The sequence below is a fragment of the Calliphora vicina genome, chromosome 1, assembly GCF_958450345.1.
Source record: "Calliphora vicina chromosome 1, idCalVici1.1, whole genome shotgun sequence".
NCBI classification, from domain to species: domain Eukaryota; kingdom Metazoa; phylum Arthropoda; class Insecta; order Diptera; family Calliphoridae; genus Calliphora; species Calliphora vicina.
Window position 1 is genome coordinate 19,156,954 of NC_088780.1, and position 20,120 is coordinate 19,177,073.

General features: G+C 21.8%; 1 protein-coding gene across 1 annotated transcript in view; it reads right to left on the reverse strand.

Annotated features, from left to right (window-relative positions):
* The window catches only part of LOC135950209 (leucine-rich repeat-containing protein 15), a 195,332-nt gene that overhangs the window by 77,878 nt on the left and 97,334 nt on the right, over nucleotides 1-20,120 (reverse strand). Inside the window, exon 2 of the mRNA XM_065499776.1 lies at nucleotides 14,511-14,628. The gene's annotated coding sequence lies outside the window, so the exon portion shown is untranslated. The remainder of the gene's footprint in view (nucleotides 1-14,510; nucleotides 14,629-20,120) is intronic.

Genomic DNA, 20,120 nt, shown 5'->3' on the forward strand with positions numbered 1-20,120 from the left:
ATTAAAAATGTGATGACAAAAGTACGAGGTACGATCTATAAGTGCTTAAAATTTTTGTATTTTAAAATTCCATGAACATTTTTTGAGTTACTTATTCAATTAAGCCACTTGGTCTAAAAATGGCAAAATAAAAAAGAAATATATAACAATTAGGAGGAATTTAATGCAATATTCCGTAAAAATTTCTAAAATTGCTGCAAAAATGAAGAAGTTATTAAGATTTATATAAATCTAAGTAAATATCTAAGAAAATAATGGAATTCAACTTGCATTTCTTAATCGATTCTGTTAACAGAGGCTTTATTAAAAAAAATTTCAAACTCCTACTATTAAATTTCCACAATATTTCAAATAACAAAAATTCTCAAAAAAAAATTTTTTTCTTCACTAAAGTTTTTGGAAAAAAACTAAAAAATTTATTGTAGATTTACATGCCCTAGAAACTGTGGAATGTTTTTATTTGCTAAGATTTGAAATTTTCAAAATCGCTTAATTATCTTAGAAGTTATAGAATGAAATACCAAAAAAGTCATAATTAATATTAATCATACGTATTGATAGACAAAATTTAGATTTGAGTAAATATCTAACAAAAGGAATTTAACTTGCATTTCTTAATCGATTTTGTTAACAGAGGCTTTATTAGTAAAAATATCAAACTCCTACTAACAAATTTATAAAGTTTTTTAAATAACCCAAATTTCAAAAAAAAAAAAATTCCATCACTTAAATTTTTGGGAAAAAATAAAAAATGTTTGTAAATTTATATGCCCTAGAAATTGTGGAATGTTTTTATTTGCTAAGATTTAAAGTAATATTCCGTTAAAATTTCTAAAATTGCAGCAAAAATGTAGAAGTTATTAAGATTTATGTAAATTTGGTCAGAATTAATATTAATCATACGTCATAGTGTTCTATTTTATTTCAAATTAAGATATTAGGCACAATTTAAGTACTATTTAGCTTAAAATACTTGCTTCTGATAGAGTAGAATTGCTTAAACGAAAACAATTAAAATTTTTATGACAAAAATACGAGGTACGATCTAGAAGTGCTTTAAATTTATATATAATTAAATAATTCTGATTTAGAAAAGAAATGTAAGGATTTGGGTTTAAATTTAATGTAATACTAAATAGGTTACAAGAAACTGCAAGTGTTTAGATAAGTTTCCTGTTTAAATCTTGGAGATTGCTGGTGAAATGGCTTAGTTTTCAATGATATATAAATTTGGTTATAATTAATATAAATAAAACGCCTTAGTTGTAATTTCTCTTTAGAATTGAGCTTTTTTTTACTACAATTTAAGATTTTTTTTAGGTTAAAACACACAGTTTAGTATAGAAACATGATAATTTTATTCAAATTTAGACAAAATTTTGTAAAAAGCAACGAAAAGCATTGAATAACTGTTCATAAAATGCTCTAAAATAATTAGTATTTAGTAGAAACTAAAGAGTTATGTTAAAGTATTAAACAAATTAATTAAATTAATAATTTGATGTTCATAAATAAATATGTTTTTAAATTTGTTTGAATTTGTGCAAAATTTAATGTTAGAAACTTAAAAATGATAGATTAGTTATAAATTAAAACAAAACTAAAAGTGTTTGCAATTATTTGCTGTTTAAATATTAAAAATCTATAATAAAATAGAAATGTTATGAAGGAATTAGTAAAATTAGTCATAATTAATATCAATCATACGTCACAGTATACATTTCTCTTTAAAATACCAATAAATTGCCTGAGTGAAGCATTATTAACATTTAAACAATAGCTTGTGATAGAATCAAACTGGATTTAATAGAATTTATGAAAAAAATTACGAGGGCCGTTCCATAATTTTTTAGAAAATATATTAAAAGCAACGAAATTTTTGTTTAAATTGTTTATAATGGCTTAACCATAAAAAATATAATAAAACATTTAAACTATAAATTGAAAATTGTAAAGAAAAAATAATTAATTAAAATTTTATAAAATTTTTGCAATTTTTGATAAATTTCGAGGATAATACAATAAAAGAAAAGTAACAATATTTAATAATAACAAATCGAGAAGTATTTAAGGTCAATTACAATTTAAAATTTTATAATTAAATAGAAAAGTTAGGCATGAGTTATGCAAGAAATAGTTTAAAAACATGTAGCTTACGATAGTTTTTTTTTCTGTTTTAATTTTTAGTGAAAATTCTTTATGATCTTGGCTAAAAATAGTAAGAATATTGCTTAATAATACCTAGAAAATGTTCATGGTGCAACACTATTTAATATTTAAAGACTTTTACTTATTTTATAAAAGTATAAATCTTATTAAAGTAAAAAAGAAAAAAAAAGAAAAATTAATATTTCATATTTTTGAATTTTATATCATCTGCTTAAGTTATAAGCTAATTTTATTAAGCTACATTCAAACCATATATTTTAGCAATAATTTTCAGTTTAAAGTTGCAAAATATCTGCTAAAATAAGAAAGTTGTGGCTAGAAAACTAAAACAAGTCATAATTAATATTAATCATACGTCCCAGTACACAATAATTTAAAAAAAATATTTTTGTGGTATTTAAGTAATTTTCTAAAAGAATAACTATTTCTTATGAATAAGAATAATATTTAAATTTTAATTATTAAGAGATTTCTTGGGAAAAAAATACGAGGGTCGTTCGGCAGTTCTTTAAATTGAAATAAAATTTAGTAAATGTATAACATTTTGTTTTAATCGTTAAAACCTATAACTTTTCATATAAAATTTAGAGTTTTTGTAACAAAAATTATGAGGGCTGTTTTTCAAACTTGAAGAAAGTACGAGGGTCGTTTGTTCATTCTTAGAAAATAAGTAAAATATAGATAAATTTCTATTTTTTTTAATCCATTTAATATTGATCTTCAAAAAAGTAGATATTTGATTTACTTTTAAAAAATTACGAGGGTCGTTTTTAAAACTTGAAAAAAGTACGAGGGTAGTTTGTAAATTTTTAGAAAATAAGTAATATATAGCTGCAATGCTATGTTTTTAAATAATTTTGTAAAACATTTGTCAAATACAATACAAAGTCTAAAGGGGTAAACTTGAAAAATAATGTACTAGGATCGAACTTAAACACTTTAAAGATTCCGAATAAGCTTCATAAGTATATTATAAACTATTCCTATATATGTTTTTTATGAAAATAAGAAAAACTGAATTTTTGAAAAAACTTATATTTTAAAACTTGGAGTTTAAGTCTCCCTAAGTTGTGTGTGTTAACTATATTGCATAGTTAACGAAGCTGGATTAAATATTAATTTGTGGAGCTTCATTTTCATTTTAAATATTTAAAATCTATTAAAAAATACAAAAGTTATGGCTTAAAATGTATAAAAAGTCTTAATTAATATTAATCATACGCCACCATAAAAATATCTTTAAAAGTAAGAAAAAATGGGTTTTGTATTAAATTTAAATGAGATATAAAGGCATAGAAGGATAGCTATTAGAATATTTTATAAAAATTTAAAATTTTATTTCTAAAAATTGCGAGGGTAAATTTAACTTATTATCTGTAATTTATATTCTAAACATTTGTATTTCATTTAAGCTCCTGTGAGATTCAATGAACTTCTAGTATGATATTATTGCACATTTTCGTTTTTATTTAAAACTGATACAGATTTTTAATCACTTATTTATATAATTTGTCATAGCTGTCTGTCTGCATGTTCTTTTCACATTTTATTTTACAACCAAATTGACAGATTTCAACTTCATTTCCTACAAATGAATTGAATTGCTTGATTTTAAACTGAAATTGTAAAAATGATTTATGAGTTTTCTATGCTGTAACCTAATTTTCATACTTAACATTCAACCATTTTACTATTTATTCCAAAGTAGAGACATAGAAAACTATTTAGTTTAACTCCTTAATGTATAAAACCATTTTTGTTTTAGTAATTCTCAGAAAAAAACCAAACATTTCTATGAGACTCATGTACAATTAAATTATTTAGTTTAGTGCATGAAAATGAGTCAGCAAATGTTCTTTTTTTTGCCTGTTATTTTTTTTTTTTTTGTTAAAATAGAAAGTAAATTTTGTGCTACACACGATGTGAGTAGTAAAGTAAAACCATTGAGACTAAATTACTTAGGTTCTAGTTTTTTTGGTTTGTTTTTAGTTTATTTTTGCAGCATATTTTATTTTCATTTAGTTGGAGCAGGAAAACATGTTGAAAACAAACATCTTTTACACATCAGTGAATAAATTGTGGGAAATTACATCATATTTGCCACATCATGGTGAAATTAAACATGGAAATGTGTTTGTTTGCATTTACATGGAATTTATTTGCGTTTAGTTGCTTTGTTTTTTTTTGCTAAAGGAAAGGGAAACCTTGTAAACTTAAAGGGCCTCTTTAGGGAATTTATATTAAGTTTACATCAAAATAACAAATTAGGCATTAAATGAAAACAGTTATTAAATCATATTTTTTTAAATTTTGAATTAAATTTAAATTAAAAGCATTGTTTCTTAAACAATCAATGATTTCAATTAACTTAATATAAAGCCTAAGGGGTTTACTGTATTAAGATGTAAAATTTATTAAAATCCAGGCTAAAATAAAAAAGTTATAAATAAAAATGTGGAAAAAGTCATAAATAATATTAATCATACGCCTTGATATACTTTTTTTGTTGAAAATATTAAAAACACTAGAAATTTTGCAGTAAAATACAAAGGAATTTAAAGGTATAACAGAAAATTAAGTAGAGAAGTTAAGAAAAACATTTAAGTATGGAAAAATGAATCACTGACTGTAGAAAAATAAAATATTTTAGAATTAAAAAAAATAAAAGTTAATTAAATGAAATATTTGAAGACGCAGTTACTTTAAATACCTAAAATAAACAATAAAAATAGTTAATAAAATGTTTTTTAAATATTTTTCAGAAAAAAAATTATCAAACATTTTTTTTATACATCACAATCCAAGAGTTGTGAGGTTTTAATAAAGCTATTATAAATATAACTTCAAAACTACAAGTGTTTCCTATCACAAACATTTAAATTTTTGGAAATCGTGGCAAAAATATGAAAGTTATGGTGAAAAAAGTAAAACAAGTCGTAATTAATATTAATCATACGTCACCCTATACTTTTCTTGAAAAATTGAAAAAAAATCCTTTTTCATTTAAAATTTTTGTTACAAAATAAACAGGAATTTAATTGTTTAAGGAAATTACATCAAGAAATATATATGATATACATTAAAAATAGAAAAAAAATATGTAAAACATTTTCAAGAAAAAATTAAAAAAAATATTGTTCCACTTACAGGGCATCATGTAAGAGTTAAATAAATATAGTGAAACAATTTGATCAAATAAATTAAAAACCTGAAAAGTTCACTGTCATTTACAATTAAAATGTTTAAAATCGTTTCAAAAATACCAAAGTTATGGCTAAAAATGTAAAAATAGTCATAATTAATATTAATCATACGTCATGTTAGGCATTTTTTTAAATATGCTTAATTTAAGCTTAAACATAGAATTTTTGTAATTTTAACCATAATTAAAGTCAAAGCAACACAACTGTTAACAAATTAAAAAAAAATTCAGAAAAAATACGAGGCTCGTTCATAGTTTTGGGTAAAAAAAATTAAACAAACGAAAAATGTTATTTTTTTATATAAATATAAATATAGTTCTTAACATTTTAAAATATTTTGGAAAAAGTACGAGGTCCGTCTCAATAATTGTTTAAGAAAAAATGCCATAAATTTTTAAAACAATTCATTTATAAAGAAAATTGTGTAGAACTGCTGAAAGAAGATGAATGTTTCAAAAAGATTCTAATAAAATTATAGGAAATGTTTTCTCTCTTAATTTTTTTTCACAATTTTAGCAGTTTAGGACCAAATAAGTTGATTAAGAGGCAAGTATAAGCTTTAGTAATGACACAGTTTTAAAGATTGAAGTATTGCTTGCCATAAGCCGTTTAAATATTTAAAAGTCTTGTTAAAATAAAAAAGTTAGGGTTAAAAATGTAAAATAAGTCATAATTAATATTAATCATACGCCTTAATAAATATTTCTTAAAAATAAGCTTTATTTAAGTTTTTATGAAGTTTTCTTTGAGTTTAAATTATAACCATCTATAACAACAATAAATTTGCTTCCAAATTTAAAAAAAAATACAAAAAATTACGAGGGTCATTCCAAAATTATCCAAAAAATTTAACAAATTCATATAAAAATCATAAATTTGAAAGATAAATCTAGTGTTATTGCCTAAAAAATTGGTTTTACAATAAAAAATAAGAATAATAAGAATTATTTTCAAATATTTTTTTTATGTTTTTTATTTGAAAACAAAATATCAGGAAGTTAAGAAAACCTTAGAGCTAAATAATGTAATACATAGAAAGCAGCAAGTCTTGAGCCTAAAACTCTATAAAAGTTTTAAGGATATTGCTTAAACTATGATAGTTATTGTAAAAATGTAAAATAAGTCATAATTAATATTAATCATACGTCATGTTATATATTTATTGAAAAAAGTAATTTTCGAAGTCAAATTTAAGCTTTTCTCAAATTTAAAAAGTGGTTTATGTTAGAATCCTAAAAACTTTAAATGTAAAATATTTTGGTATACATATACGAGGGTTGTATCATAAATTTCATTTAATTTTAATAAAATTTGTTGATTGCACAAATAAATTACAATACAATTCTAATATATTTGCTTAATTTTTAAAACTTTAATTTCTTTAACCAAATTTTTTAACCAAAATTTGGTATTTTAATAGCTAAACTTCCAAATCCTTTCAATATTGGTTTTCTAACCCTTAATTATTTTGCCACATCTTCAAAAGTAAGAGTCACATTTATGTGTAAATGTGTTATATGTGGTTTTTTGGTTAAAATAAATCTTCTTTTACTTATTTGACTCAAGAAAAACCACATTTTATCACTCAACCAAACCATTACAAAGAGGTTGTCCTTAATACTCAGCAATCTTTGACATACAGCTTTTCTGTTTTCACTACTAAAATGTGTGTGTATGCACAAATATTAAACGGATATTTTAAATGTAAATTTGAAATGTTATCATACATATGTAACCCTTCAAAAAAGAGAAACTTTTAAATTTCCTAAATGAATTTGGGAAATTTGGTTGCCAGGATATTCGCAGTATTCAAATGGGGGGGATTTTTTTTTTGTTAAATAAACAATAAACGTTTTAGAAATAAATGTGTGGTTACAGAGAAAAACATTTGCATGATGCAAATACACATATATAAGCGCATTTACATATACTCTACAAATATAAGAGGATTTTTTGTCATACTGCAGGTTAGTTATAGTATTAGGTATTTGAATTGGAACATTTGGAAGAAATTTATGAAAATAAAAAAATAATTTCTAAAAAAAATTTTTTTTTACTTTAAAACAAAATATAAGCCAAATATGAAAACTTTATAGCCCAATAATTAAATATATAGTAAGCTACAGGTTTTGATTATATAACGCTATTAAAATTTTAAAAATCTTAACAAAAATATGGAAGTTATGGCTAAAAATGTAAAATAAGTCATAATTAATATTAATCATACGTCATGTTATACATTTTTTGAAAAAAATCATTTTAAAGCTTGATTAATGATTTTTTTTAAAATTTAAAAAATGGTTTATGTTCGAATTAACGACAGTTTATAGAATTATTAAATATTTTTTGGAATTTATATGCGAGAGTCGCAGCAAAAATTTAAATTCTATATTAATTTTTCAAATTACATTAATACTTGAGAAGTTATATAAATTTAGTACTTGAATTCATAATTATTATTAATCATATGACTGTCTAAACACATTTCTATAGAAATATAAAAATTTTGATTTTTAGCTAGGCTTACAAATATTGAAAATTTGCCTATTATTCTTAAAATTTGTATATTAAAATAATTTTTTTTTTGGCCAGAATATTACATTTATGTAAAATATTACTGTTTTTCGCTTAATTATTTTTTTTGTTAACCAAAATTATGAAACGAGCCTCGTATTTTTTCTGAAAGTTTTTTAAATTTGTTAACAGTTGTGTTGCTTTGACCTTAATTATGGTTAAAATTACAAAAATTCTATGTTTAAGCTTAAATTAAGCATATCTAAAAAAATGTCTAACATGACGTATGATTAATATTAATTATGACTAATTTTATATTTTTAGCCATAACTTTGGTATTTTTTAAACGATTTTAAAAATTTTACTGGTAAAAGACAGAGAACTTTTCAAGTTTTTAATTTACTTGCTCAAATTTTTTTTTTAATTTTTTCCAAAAAATGTTTTACAATTTTAGCTAGGCTTAGAAATCTAGTTTTTTATTAAAAAACTGAACTGTTTTTGAAGCAACTACGTTTAAATCATTAAAATCCTTTGAAAATTACAGAAATTATAATGAATTTAGTAAATCAAGTCATAATTAATATTAATCATACGTCACCGGTATACTTTATATACAAATTATTAGGCTAGTCTTGGAAATATTGTATTTTCTATAGAAAATATGACTCTTTTAATATTAAAATAGCGAAACTTTGAATTCATAAACAAATTTTTGTGGAAATAACTATCAAAAAACTATCATAATTTTCAATTTCAAAAAACAATTTTTTTGTTAGATAGCAGATGCGCTCAGAAATTTTGTCATTTATAAACGTATTGAACTGTTTTTAAAGCAAATGCGTTTAAATCATTAAAATCCTTTGAAAATTACAGAAATTATAATGAATTTAGTAAATCAAGTCATAATTAATATTAATCATACGTCACCGGTATACTTTATATACAAATTATTAGGCTAGTCTTGGAAATATTGTATTTTCTATAGAAAATATGACTCTTTTAATATTAAAATAGCGAAACTTTGAATTCATAAACAAATTTTTGTGGAAATAACTATCAAAAAAATATCATAATTTTCAATTTCAAAAAACAATTTTTTTGTTAGATAGCAGATGCGCTCAGAAATTTTGTCATTTATAAACGTATTGAACTGTTTTTAAAGCAAATGCGTTTAAATCATTAAAATCATTTGAAAATTACAGAAATTATAATGAATTTAGTAAATCAAGTCATAATTAATATTAATCATACGTCACCGGTATACTTTATATACAAATTATTAGGCTAGGCTTGGAAATATTGTATTTTCTATAGAAAATATGCCTCTTTTAATATAAAAATTTTGAAATTTTGAATTCATAAACAAATTTTTGTGGAAATAACTATGAAAAAAATATCATAATTTTAAATTTCAAAAAACAATTTTTTTTGTTAGATAGCAGATGGACTTAGAAATTTTGTATTTTATAAACGTATGGAACTGTTTTTAAAGCAAATGCGTTTAAATCATTAAAATCCTTTGAAAATTACAGAAATTATAATGAATTTAGTAAATCAAGTTATAATTAATATTAATCATACGTTACCCTATACTTAATATACAAATTATTAGGCTAGCCTTAGAAATATTTTATTTTCTCTTTAAACATTTTTCTATAGAATTATAGAAATTTTCAATTAAATATAAAATAATTTTTTTTTTGTACCCAAAATTATGAAACGGGCCTCGTATTTTTTCTGAAATTTGTTTACAGTTCTATTGCCTTGAATTCACTTACAGTTAAAATAACAAATTTAGTTTATTTAAGCTTAAATTAAGCATATTTAAAAAAATGTCAAACATGACGTATGATTAATATTAATTATGACTATTTTTACAGTTCTAGCCATAACATTGGTATTTTTTAAACGATTTTAATAATTTTAATTGTAAATGACAGAGAACTTTTCCAGTTTTTAACTTATATGATCAAATTGTTTCACTACTTTTATTTAACTCTTAAATGATGACCTAAGTGGAAAAATATTTTTTTAATTTTTATTTTGAAACTTAATAAATATACAAATTATTAAAAATTTAAGATGTGTTTTAAAAATTTATATTTTTTTTTTAATTTCCAGAATATATGTTTAATTCCTTTAATTAAAATATAAATATTTCCAAACATTTCTATTTTCTAACACCTACTGTATAATTTTCTATGCAAATACCCTGGAAAAGCATATGAAAATGTGTGTCTGTATGTTTATGCTAAAATAATAGGGGTGTTTGAATGTACTCAACCACATTATTTGCACGTTTCAGCAGTATTTTTGTGAAATTTTCTCCCCTTTTTGTCAACTAGTGTATGATAATTTCGTAACAAATTTCCTTAACACTTTGCTCACATTAAATTATAAGTATTCTTTTGTTTTTAACTATATTGTGGGTATTTAAAGCAATAATGTTTTCCTGCATACTCTCATCAGTTATATGGAAAAGAATGGCAGGATTTATTCTTATACATATGACATTTATTGTTTAAAATTTGCATTCAGTGTGTGTTTCTCTGTTAAAAGTGTGATAAAATTAATTTTATTCTCTTTTGTAGTGTTCATTTTGCTAGCTTTAATTTTATCTTTGTTCTTTTTTATTTAATTTGTTTTACATTCATTTCGAACAATCATTATTCTAGAGAATTAATGCTTAAATAACATTATTGAATGACTGTAATGTTCAAGTTAAACATGATAGTATTGAATAAAGGTGATAAAAAAAATGGCAGAGAAAACAAAGAAGACACAGTAGTTAAGTAAAGAATAAAAAGAGTTTTAAATGAAATTAAATTTGACACAGAAATTTAAAAATTCTTAACAATTAAATAAAAAAATTATAATTGAATTAAAATTTTTGTTATTTGGTGTTTTCATTATATCTGAATTATAGCTTTATTAAGTATGTTAAACTGTTTTCTTTATAAAAAACCTTGTTTAATTGAAATCATTTAAGAAATAGTAAAGTTATATGGGTTTAAGTGAATTTAGTCATAATTAATATTAATCATACGTCACAGTATACACATTTCATAAAAATTTCAAAATATTATGTTTTCTGCAAGATTTTTTTATTTTTAAGGACTTATTTTAATTAGTAATTTTATATTACATTTAAAATTTGTTAAAAATTCTAAAAGTTTTTATAAAAATATGAAATTTAAAAAAAAAAAATTATTATTTTTTTTCAATTTTATTAAAAATTGTTTCAAATTCAATTGAATGTTATTTGTTTGTAATTTAAGGCGATAAATGAAAATTTATAAAAATTAAAAATTATTTTTTTTTTTAGAAAATCGAGGACAGTTAATCCATATTATTAAATATAAACTAATGAAAAGCATTCAGTTATAAAATGTCTTGAATTCTAATATGAGCTGCTTTTAGAATGTTAAAAAAGCTTCAATTTACCTAGAAATAAGCTTAATTTGAATAAATGTACACCTTAACGTATGATTAATATTAATTATGGCATAATTTACATTTTTAGCCATAATTGTGTTTTTTATGTAAAAAATATTTCAAATTTCAAATGAAATTTATGCTTAACACTTGCAGTTTTAAATCACTTAAATCATGGAAGTCTAAGATCTTAACAGTTTTCTCTAATGTTGTTTTAAACTCCATTTTTTTTTAAATTTTTATTTGAGAATATTTCTTTATACAGTTTCATATAATATCTTTATTGAAATAAATATTTTTAAGCCAGTATTGTGGTATTTATGTAGAAAATTAATGTTTTTCTCATATTTTTTTTGTACCAAAAATTATAAAACGAACCTCGTATTTTTTCTGAAAGTTTTTTTGAATTTTTTAACAGTTTTGTTGTTTCGACTTTTATTGTAATTAAGATTACAAAATTTCTTTATTTAAACTTAAATTAAGCATATTTAAAAAAATGTCCAACATGACGTATGATTAATATTAATTATGACTTATTTTATATTTTTAGCCATAACTTTGGTATTTTAGCAACGATTTTATAAATTTTAATTGTAGATGACAGAGAACTTTGCCGGTTTTTGAGATATTTGATCAAAAAGTTTCTCTACATTTATTTAACTCTTACATGATGCCCTAAGTATTTTGGTTAATATTAATTATGACTTGTTTTACATTTGTAGCCATAACTTCCCTATTTCAGTAACAATTTTAAACATTTTTAATGTTAGTGATAAAGAACACTTCTTGATTTAAAGCTTTGTCAATAAATTGTTCTATTACAAACACTTAAACCTCATAAGCTGCCTTAAATTTAAAAATATTTTTAAATTTCTTTTTGCTGAAAATATTTTTTAACATTTTATTAAGCAAATGTATTGCTTAACATGAGTGAATGCTACTGTATGCTAATTTGTAAATATTCATTTGAATAGAAACAAACAATTTTAAATTTGTTTTGTGAAAATTAAATTTGTGTCTCTTATTTTTTAACTTTTAACGATATTTACTTTAATTTTTGAAGTTTTTATTTAATTATTTAAGTGCTTTTCCTTGAAACATTAAATAACTTTGCACTTCAATTCGCAAATTCTGGATTAATGTGGAATTTTGTAGTATTTTCTAAGAAAAGTATAGGGTGACGTATGATTAATATTAATTATGACTTGTTTTACATTTTTAGCCATAACTTCCCTATTTCTGTAACAATTTTAAACATTTTAAAAGTAAATGATAAAGAACACTTGTAGTTTTCAAGCTATTTGATTAAATTGTTCCATTACAAACACATAAATATCATAAGCCGGCTGAAAATTTAAAAATATTTTTAAATTTTTTTTTGCTGAAAATATTTTTCAACATTTTATTAAGCAAATGTATTGCTTAACATGAGTGATTTGCTACTGTATGCTAATTTTTAAATATTCATATGAATAGAAACAAAAAATGTTAAATTTTTTTTGGAAAATTTAATTTGTATCTCTTATTTTTTTTTAACTTTTATTTTGCGATTTTTGATTTAATTTTTTAAGTTTTTATTTAATTATTTAAGTGCATTTCCCTTAAACCATAAAAAACTGTGCATTTTAATTCACAAAATCTGAATTAAAGGGGAATTTTTTACTATTTTCTAAGAAAAGTATAGGGTGACGTATAATTAATATTAATTATGACTTGTTTTACATTTTTAGCCATAACTTCCCTATTTCTGTAACAATTTTAAACATTTTGAATGTAAATGATAAACAACACTTCTAGTTTTAAAGCTTTGTCAATAAATTGTTCCATTACAAACACTTAAATATCATAAGCCGCCTTAAAATTAAAAATATTTTAGGAATTTTTTTTTCTGAAAATATTTTTCAACATTTTATTAAGCAAATGTATTGTTTAACATGAGTGATTGCTACTGTATGCTAATTTTTAAATATTAATTTGAATAGAAACAAAAAATGTAAAATTTTTTTTGGAAAATTTAATTTGTGTCTCTTATTTTTTTTAACTTTTAACGATATTTGCTTTAATTTTTGAAGTTTTTGTTTACTTGTTTAAGTGCTCTACCCTTAAACCATAAAATAACTGTGCATTTCAATTCACAAATTCTGGATTAATGAGGAATTTTGTAATATTTCATAGGAAAAGTATAGGGTGACGTATGATTAATATTAATTATGAGTTGTTTTAGTTTTTCAACCATAATTTTCTTAATTTAGCTCCGATTTTAAAAAATTCAAATGTATGTGACTAAGAACTCTTCTAGTTCTAAAATTATTTAATTATTTTTCCTAGATTCTTTTATTTTGTCATATATTTCTTTACTTATTCTAAACCACTGTATTTGCATTTCCAACAATTTGTTTTAGTTTTACTTTTTTTGTTTCTTTAGCTTCAAATCGGATTAGCAACATAATGAAAACATAATGAACTCTTTATATTCATTATTTTGCAAGTGTTTAAAGAGCAACTTACTCATACTTATACCCTGGCTCTAACTCTTCCTCCCTCGTCCTCTCTACCCTAAACTCATGCAACTATTGTCACTACATATTTTCATTCTGTTTAGTTTTTTTTTTTTCATTCTATAATTTGTTGTTTTTCTTGCTGCTGTTGGTCCATTTTATTTGGAAACTTTTTTTCTAGTATTTATTGTGCTTTTCAAGATTTAAATTAAAAACTCTTTAAATGAGTGTTGCAGGAAGAGACTTAGACAGAGAGTGAGAGCTTAACACAAGAACCAATCAACATTAAACTCAATTAACACTTTAACTGTGCAGTTTTTTTTTGCTGTTGTTGTTATTTGTTTGTTTTGTAATTTACTTTGGTTGTTAGGGAGAGTGTGTGTTAGAGTATTTAACAAATTGTGATAATGACAGAAATGAAAGAGAAATAAAATAATGGACATGGAGTTGTTAATTAAAGTTGTATTTAGGAATTTAGAAGAGTTTGTTGAAGTATTTTGGGGGTTTTAAAGGATTTTTAAATCAAATTAAACAAATAGAAATAGAAATTTCGCACAGCTATATAAGAATATTGAAGTTTACTTAAAATATTTGTGGGTAAATCCCTTCTTGCCAAGGTTTAAACAAAATATACTTAATGCTTGTTTACACAGCCCTTAGTTTAAATAAAAAATAATATTACTTTAAATACCTTTTAGTTAAAATTTCTGCTTTATGAGCTGGTTATTGCTGTCTTAAGTAGGAAATCCTTTTTTATCATTTAATCCCTTTCTTGGCACGGAAGTTTAAACGAAGAAAGACAACTTTAGCTGTAAGTAAATAAAATATATAAATGTTTAAATATAAAAAAAATCAATAAATACAAAGATTATTTATAAGGTTCTTAAAGAAAATGCTTTAAATTAAAGCATAGAAAACCAACATAATATTTCAAAATATGCTAGACATGACAAGGTCTATTCAAGATTTTATTTCTATTACTGAAAACATAAAATAAATGCGTTATTTTATACAAATTTGACAAAAAAAAATTATTTTTGTCATGACATAAAAATGTCACATAAATTAAAATTTTTGTCATGACATAAAAATGTCAGACATAATACTTAATATATTTAAAATTATGAAAAACATATTTTTTACAAAAATTTAATTTTTGTCATGACATAAAAATGTCTCTTAAATTAAAATTTTTGTCATGACATAAAAATGTCAGACATAATACTTAATTTATTTAAAATTATGAACAATCTTAGAATTAAGCCCGTTTAAAAAACAAACTTGTTTAAAGTTTTAAAAAATTAAATAAGTAATACTTTTTGTCGTGATATAAAAATGTATAAAATTAAATATTGTCATAACATAAAAATGTCAATCCTAAAAATGACAATCTTAAAACAAAAATATGATTTGCTAATAAAATTTTAAGTAAGGTTTTACATAAAAATAGCAGGTCATTAAAATTATGTTGTCATAACATAGAAATGTCACCCTGGTTTTTATGTAAAACAGCATAAAAACCAGGTCATTAAACAAATTTTGTCATAACATAAAAATGTCAAGCCTGAAAATATGTTTTCTTTAAAAAAACATGAAAAACATATTGCTGTGTTTTTTTTAATAGCCTGAAAAATATATAATTTTTTAAAATTAAAAGTTATGGCATGACATAAATATTTTCTACTAAAATTTTTATTTATGTAGTGACATAAAAATGTTTTTAAATTAATTTTTTTTCATGATACAAAAATATCAACAGAAAAAATATTTAATTTTTTAGAACCTAAAAAATATATATTTTTATTAAAATTTATGGCATGACATAAAAATGTCATGACATAATAATATTTGTTATAACATAAAAATGTCAAACCGTAATTTTAATTTCTTTTCTAAAACCTTTAAAATATGTATTTGCTACTAAAATTTTGACATAAAATAGTCTGATAATTAAAAATGTTTGTCAGTCAAGCTAAAAATTGTGTTAATTTTAAGAAAGAAAAAGAAAAATTAAAAATTTAAGAAAATGTTAGCTTTTATATTTAATTTATGTCTTGACATAAAATAGTCTGAAAATTAAACATTTTTGTCTTGACATAAAAACGTCCACCCTAAAAATGACTATTATTAGTTTTTTTTTTAAATATAGGAACATTAGTTTTTCATAAAAAGTATTAAATTCTGTTATAACATAAAAATGTCAACAAAATTTGTGTTTTTTTTTTCTTAAATCTTGACATAAAATGGTCGGTTATTAAAAATGTTCGTCATGACATAAAGTTTCAAAAAAAAAAATTATGTCATAACATAAATCTAACATAAAAATGTTATGCCATTTTTATGTCTTGACATAAAATTAATTTACAAAATTTCAAAGAAACCGATTTTGCTAACACGACAGAAGAATTCCATAATAAAAATATTTAACAATTTCCTTAAAACAAATAATAGGCGAAAATATATATCATAACATAATTTATTGTCTAATAGATGTATGTTATGACATTTTTATGTCTTGACATAAAATTAATTATTAAAAAAAAAAAATTAAAATAACAATATAAATTTAAAAAACATTATGTCACAACACAATTTATGTTCTAACATAATAATGTTAAGCCATTGTTATGTCTTGACATAAAATTGATTTCCATTATTTCAAAGGAAATAAATAAGAATACTAGCTTTTTTATTTCTTTAACAATTTTCTTAAACCAAATAATGGACGTAAATGTATATCACAACTAATTTATGGCCTAACATACATATGTTGTGACATTTTTATGTCTTGAAAAATTTTAATGAAAATTAATTTCCTATCATGGCAAAATAATTACAAGCTAAAATATCTGTTTCTTCTCAGGAACATAAAAAATATATTTTTATAAAAATATTAAATTTATGTCTTGACATAAAATAGTCTGAAAACTAAAAATTGTCATTGTTATTATTTTAGAAAAATTTGTTTTTCTGATAAAATTTTAATTTATGGCATAACATAAAAAATGTTAAGTTTTGCTATAACATAAAAATATCAAGACAAAATTTGTATTTCTTTTCTTAAAACTTGACATAAAATGTTTGTCATGAAATAAAATGTCAAAATAAAGTATTATGTCATAACATAATTTATGGTCTAACATAAAAATGTTAAGCCATTTTTATGTCTTGACATAAAATTAATTTACAAAATTTCAAAGAAAACTAATTTTCTATCACGACATAAGAATGCCAGCTTTTTTATTTCTTTACAAATTACTTTAAAACAAATAATAGGCGAAAATGTATACCATGACATAGTTTATTGTCTAATATATGTATGTTATGACATTTTTATGTCTTGACATAAAATTAATTATTGTAAAAAAAATTAAAATAACAATATAAATTTAAAAAAACATTATGTCACAACACAATTTATGTTCTAACATAATAATGTTAAGCCATTGTTATGTCATGACATAAAATTAATTTACATTATTTCAAAGGAAATAAATAAGAATACTAGTTTTTTTTATTTCTTTAACAATTTTCTTAAACCAAATAATGGACGTAAATGTATATCATAACATAATTTATGGCATAACATATATATGTCGTAACATTTTTATGTCTTGACATAAAATTAATTATTGTAAAAAAAAATTTAAAAATATAAATTTAAATAAAAAAAATGATGTCATAATATCATAATAATTTGTGGTTTAACATAAAAATGTTTTGCCATTTTTTTGCCATTTGTAAAATTAATTTACAAAATTTTAATGAAAATTAATTTCCTATAATGGCATACGAATACTAGCTTTATTATTCCAATAGCAATTTTCCTAATAGGCGAAAATGAATAACATAACCAAAGATAATTGTACATATGTTTCTTATGAGATTTTTTAAAATTAATTATTATAAGAAAAAATTTCAAAATAACAATTTAATTAAAAAAAAAAATAACATTAGTCATAATATAATTTATGGTCTAACATAAGAATGTTAAGCCATTTATATGTTTTGACATAAAATTAATTTACAAAATTTCAAAGAAAACACATTTTCTATCATGCTTTTTTTATTTCCTTAAAACAAATAATAGGCGTAAATGTATATCATAACATAATTTTTTGTCTAACATATTTATGGCTTGACATAAAATTAATTATTGTAAAAAAATTTCAAAATAAGAATTTAAATAAAAAAAAAACATTATGTCATAACATAATAATGTTAAGCCATTTTTATGTTTTCACATAAATTAATTTGCAAAATTATAAAGAAAACACATTTTCTAGCATGCTTTTTTATTTCATTAAAACATTGTAAAAAAAACTTAAAATAACAATTTAAATAAAACCAAAATATGTCATAACATAATTTTTGGTCTAACATAATAATGTTAAGCCATTTTTATGTCTAGACATAAAATTAATTTACAAAATTTCAAAGAAAACAAAAAAATTTCAAAGAAAATACCAACTTTTTTATTTCTTTAAAAATTTCCTTAAAACAAATAATTGGCGAACATGAATATCATAACGTAATTTATTGTCTAACATATATATGTTATGACATTTTCATGTCTTGACATAAAATTAATTATTGTAAAAAAATTTCAAAATAACAATTTATATAAAAAAGTATGTCATAAAATAAAAATGTTTTGACATTTTTATATCTTGACATAAAATTAATTTACAAAAGATAAATGAAAATTAATTTCCTATCATGACATACGAATTCTAGCTTTATTATTCCAATTTTCTTAAAACAAATAATAGGCTAAAACGCCATTTTTATGTCTAGACATAACATAAAAATGTTTTGCCATTTTTATGTCATGACATAAAATTAATTTACAAAAGATAAATGAAAATTAATTTCCTATCATGACATACGAATTCTAGCTTTATTATTCCAATAACAATTTTCCTAAAACAAATAATAGGCGAAAACGCCATTTTTATGTCTAGACATAAAATTAATTTAAAAAATTTCAAAGAAAACAAACAATATACCAACTTTTTTTATTTCTTTAAAAATGTCCTTAAAACAAATAATTGGCGAACATATATCATAACACCTAACATATATATGTTATGACATTTTTATGTCTTGACATAAAATTAATTATTGTAAAAAAATTTCAAAATAACAATTTAAATAGAAAAAAGTATGTCATAACATAAAAATGTTTTGCCATTTTTATGTCATGACATAAAATTAATTTACAAAATTTCAAATAAAACTTATTTTCTAGCATGCTAACATATATATGTCATGACATTTTTATGTCTTGACATAAAATTAATTATTGTAAAAAAATTTCAAAATAACAATTTAAATAGAAAAAAGTCTGTCATAACATAAATATGTTTTGACATTTTTATGTCATGACATAAAATTAATTTACAAAATTTCAAATAAAACTTATTTTCTAGCATGCTTTTTTATTGTTAAAACAAATAATAGGCGTAAATTTATGTCATAACATAATTTATGGTCTGACATAATAATGTCAAGACATAATAATGTCAAGTCATGACATAAAATTCAATTAAAAAATTTTAAACAAATCATTTTAAAAAATTGTCAAATTTATGTATTTCCAAAATGAAAATATTGGACTTTTATGTCATGACATAAAAATATCATGTAAGTAAATATGTATTTTTAGTTTTATTTTTGTTTCTTTATTATTTTGCATATTCCTGCTCTGGCTATATTTATGTCTTAAGAAAATATCAAAATATTTCAATTAAAAAATTTCCTCATTATGTGCAATATCATGTATTTTTTGTGCAACTTAACTGCATAAATTTAAAGTTCATTAGTTTATTACAAACTTCTTGCTCTCTGCTTTCCTTCCTTAAACTCTCTTAATCCATTTATCATACAATTTCCCTTTTTAAGTATTAACGACTTTGGCATAAAACACAATTTAATATAAAATAAATCCCTGTGGTTTTATCCGCTCACTCATACACTTCTCTGCAAACATACAAACATATCTCCTTCGTGCTCTCAACCACTAACTCAAAATTCAAACATATTGTGGCTATAAAACCACCACATACCACATGGCCACAAATTTCCACTATGCAAGCTTGCAACAATTGAACATGTTGCAGCAGGAGCAACAGAGCTGCTTGAACAAAAAATACATGAATGAATGAAAAAAGATTGAAAACAATTTTCAACAAAAATTCTTTTTTTTTTTGCTGATTTCTACGTTCATTACACTCACGACATGAACACCCAGTGCAGAAGAATAGAGAAGACATGCAACACATTCTACAAAATCTTAAAC